We start from the raw sequence: 4,546 nt of genomic DNA, 5'->3' as shown, positions 1-4,546 counted from the left end.
AAGTTAATGTGGACTCCCCTAGTTTGCTTTACCAAAAGAAAATAAATAAAAATTATCAGTGCCAAAGGTATGGCACCTTCCTGGGGCGGTGGATGGTACCTCCCCTGTTGTTTCCAATGACCCCGTAAATCTCACTACAATGAATTCCAAGTAACCTAAATGAAATAGCCGTTAAAAAACATATTCGTCTGTGGCGGACGCCACAATCACCTCGGCACCGGCGCTGTCTCGCTCTGCTTAATTGCCTCACTCAGCACCGGTGCACCTCGCTTAGCATAATTGCCCCTACGCCGAGTCAGCCGGCAGGCAAGCGTGGCGAGGTCCAAGGTCTATATAATTACTTATATACAAGGTCTATATAAGTACTTATATAGACCTTGGCGAGGTCCGCGGCGCTGATTCACAGCGACGCGGAAGATAAGAAAGCAGCCGTCGGCCAATCAGCACACTCAACCGCAAACGACCCACCATTGTTACTTTACCCATTTTGTATTTATACCGCATTTCCCGCCGAAAATACACACTTCACAGTCTTCTCTGCAACTTTAGTTTAATTTTCCTGTCTGCTCAGGGCCTAGGTCTCTCACTATTACCTCGCCCTAGGCCTCTCTACACGTCGAGATCGTGTGGGTGCTGTCCCTATACCTCATAGGTTTTCAAATCGTGTTAAATGGGAGTTTTTAACCGACAGATGATGACCCAGATGTATTCTGCATTAAATATCTCTGCATCAATCAACAACTATCAGTGTTCCCGAGGACTTATCCAGCGTTTGAGAGTTCGGGCCACATATATGTAAGGCGAAGCTAGCCTTCGCAAATCACACAGAACTGAACTGTTGGTTGTCTCGAGTGATAGGACCCAAACTATTCCTTGTACAGGGGAAGGTGGCTACCTATACAGCCTATAGGTCGAGGCTATGCATCACTCGGCGTCTGGCCACATTATTATCATTAGTTGTATCATCATCATCAGTCAACCAATCAAGAATCTGTCTATCTGTCACCATATTTATATTTGCTTTAAAAGGCATAAGAAGGCTCTTTCTGCCACAACCCCCTACACAAAGAACATCGATCTCTCCATTGAGAAGACAACAATCGCCAAGGCGCATTTATTGGTAATCTTGATACAAATGCAATCAAAAGATAATGTCTTATCCCGTTTTATTTGTTTGATAAATTAATTTAAGTCATAGCACTACATTTGAAATGGGGAGTTGTCGAATATAATTTATAATATTATTTCTCAGTTTTAAACGAAGCCACATTTTACGATTTAAAATCATCAGACTTCTCCCGAACACCAGCTGTGCCCATTCACTAAAGATTCGTGGTATTTTTACAATAAGCAAAAGCAAGAAGACAAGTCCCATGCTCACACGCATGAAGATACCGTCCCTACGATTGTATTCGTCTGAAAGTGGCTTTTTGCATGAAAACCTAAAACCCTAATAATGTGCCTCACAAACGAATATGGAGTAGAGCCCAACGAACACACAAGGACAGTGATATTCGTTACAGCGTCGACCGTCACAGCATGCAGCGTTAGGTATGCCTAAAGCACTTTAGGACGTACACTCGGCTACCCCTAAAATGAAGCCATCGGCACTGCATGTGCCTAATATAAATATAGAAATAGACCCTACAAGAGAAAAGATTATCGTCCAGAGGAAGCAGGGCTGGCCGCTTTTCCGTAGCAGCATTTCTGCCGTTTTCTAAATATTATATGGTAAAGAAAACGGATGTAGATAATAAAATTGAACCATGCACTATTATAAACCCATGAACATTAGATTACAATTACAGTGCGTAGGGTAAGAGTCAGATGATTACAGAATTCCCTGGGCTACTTTACTTTCAATATAATATCTCAGTATTGTTATAAACACTTTTTATTTGAATCAAACCATCAGTAGTTATAAATATAAAAATACAGCCTACGGAAAGAATTCCATAGTGGCGTCACCATTCGTCGGTCGTCTTTTGTTTCCATTTAGCAGACGAATTTCCGTAGAATTCCAATCCTGCCAGGAAGCCATAGATGAAGATAATGGGCGTCGAAACCTAATTTTTACGGGATACTTGTATATTTCAGATATTTTACTGTTCGAATTTCACAAACAACTGCTTTTGAATTTTTACACAACTTGTTTGTTTTATCAATAAATTCCGCATTTTTATTAAAATAATTTGTATTTTTTTGTCTAATTTCCAGGATACTGGTTCATTTCTGGTTGGTATCTATTTTTGTCAGTCTTGACTGTCAACCTTGGTTGGTTAACGGGCAGAAGACAAATAAATGTGTTAGAGGTGTTAAGGGTGATTAAATCAAAGAGTAGTTTTAGAATTGTCAGGAGGGGAAGGATCCTGGGAAAGGTATGCTTGTGATAAAAGGAAGTCACACATGTATTTATGAAAAAGTGGAAAGGATAACGGGGAAGGAAGTGATGCAAATGAAGTAAGGGGAAAGGATGTATTGGGAAAAAGTGGGAGGAAAGGGTGTAGGAGGTGGGTGAATGTCACTTTATATGTAGAGGGAATGGGAGCTGAGATATTGGAGGGTTTATGAGGTTTCTGAAATGGAGTTGGTTGGGAGCTCTGAGAAACAAAGGGTTTCTTGTGAGGGGGGAAAAGGGGGACAAAAGTTTGAGAGGCAGAATTGATAGCTGGAGGAGAGGATGCCGTAGATGGAGTGGAACGTTTGGATTGTCAGATGCGATGAATAGAGCGAGCAGAAAGAGATAGCACCGGGCAAGGAGTGAGTGTCTAGACTTAGAATGCCAAAAGAATTGGACTGGGAGAGGGAGGGGTAGTAGTGGGAACGTAAGAAATAGGAGGAAGAGATACGGGGGGAAATTTAGAAACATCTTAGGGTTAATGGGGAGAGGTAGAGCAAAGGGATGCGCTGCTGTAGAGGACAAGAGAAAAACCTCGTCGACTTGCTTCCCGCCTGACCTTGCATAGATGGAGGCCAAGATTGAATCTGGGAGTGGGGACTGTTACCTCAGACTTGAACTTGTAGGTTAGGCAACCCCAATAAAATACATTATGATAACGATTATGTACCAGATTGGGCACATACAGGATAAGGGGATGTAGAGCGACAGTGCTTAGCAGGGTGGCCAAAACACCATTTCTGACATTGACGGAGGAGGGGTCACGCCGCCAATACAAACTGGGAAAGGTCATGCCTATGGAAGGTAATTTTGGCAATAATGGTGTAGAACTGAGATTATAGTGACGCACTGTGCTGATACTGCATCATAGTCAACGACGCAGGCAAGCATGTCGTTTTTCCAATCTGAACAATTCCTGTTGAAGTCAGGGTAATCAGCTTGGGAGATGGAAACAGTTCCGGTAAAATAATTATTTGAGGAATGAAGCTGGACAGAAATAGGGATATAAGTTAACGAGAGCGACGCGCACAAACCGAGAAATGGACATTAGCGTAAGAAACAGCATAGTTAAAGCTGCAGCGGCCTCATATTTACCGGTAAATGACGATCATATCCGCTTCATATCACCGTTCACAGACTGATGTCCAGAACACCCTCACACAGAGAGTTAGGTTGAGATTTTGGGTTCTCAGGATACTCTGGTTTTGAGACTGTCTCTAGAAGGTGCGTCGCTCTCGGTAACAATCACCGAGAAGAAAAAGGAAAGGAGATGGCAAAAGGACAATCATTATTGGTTGAGCGGAGGCTGAAGCTCAAGGTAGGGGAGGTCCCCAACATTGGACCTTAGTCCTAAGCCCTCCCCCCAACCCCTAACGACAACAGGCATGAAATTGGGGGAGATTGTCAACATTGAAATTCAATCAAATCCTTGACTTTCACTGTACTCCTCAAGAGTAAACTTGGCTGTGATAACTATGAATATTATTTTGTTGAATAATCAATGCCTTATCCACAGATGCTGGTAAGCCATGCAGAATAACACAAGATTTCAAAGAATAATACCTACTGACCTAAACTTGTTGTAAGTTTATCTTTGACCATTTAGGTTCCCTATGGAGAATTCCTTTACACTTTATTATTTACTTTTTTCACAAAAAAAATATTAAAATATCTAACAGCAAATGGGACTAGCTTAATCAATTAATAAACCTACGTGACCTCCCCTTTCCTTGATCTTTTGGGATTTTTTATAATGCCGTTAATATTAATGATATTAGTAGTATTAGCCAGGAGAATATCCGGTGAAGTCTTGCTGACTACTTATTGACTCATTGGCAGCCAGACACTTGTAGAGCCATCTACATTTCAAAAAACAATATTACAATGAACATCACATTTTTTTCCACAGCACTGAATTAACAATACCAATATCAATACAAAAAGAAAAAAAAAAATCAAGGAGGATAAACAGGTGAGATAGGTAGTATTAGTGACTCCTTGGCAACTTAGTATCTGTGTAACCATTTATAGGTAAAAACAATTATTAAACTAAACTTACAATGACCATGTAATTCCCGGCAGCACTGGGTTAATTTTGACAACTTCCTAACAACCTGATAGTATCACACAGTAAGGAATGATAAACAA

The sequence above is a fragment of the Penaeus vannamei genome, chromosome 7 (assembly GCF_042767895.1).
Source record: "Penaeus vannamei isolate JL-2024 chromosome 7, ASM4276789v1, whole genome shotgun sequence".
Classification (NCBI taxonomy): Eukaryota; Metazoa; Arthropoda; class Malacostraca; order Decapoda; family Penaeidae; genus Penaeus; species Penaeus vannamei.
Note: the sequence above shows the minus strand (reverse complement) of the source record.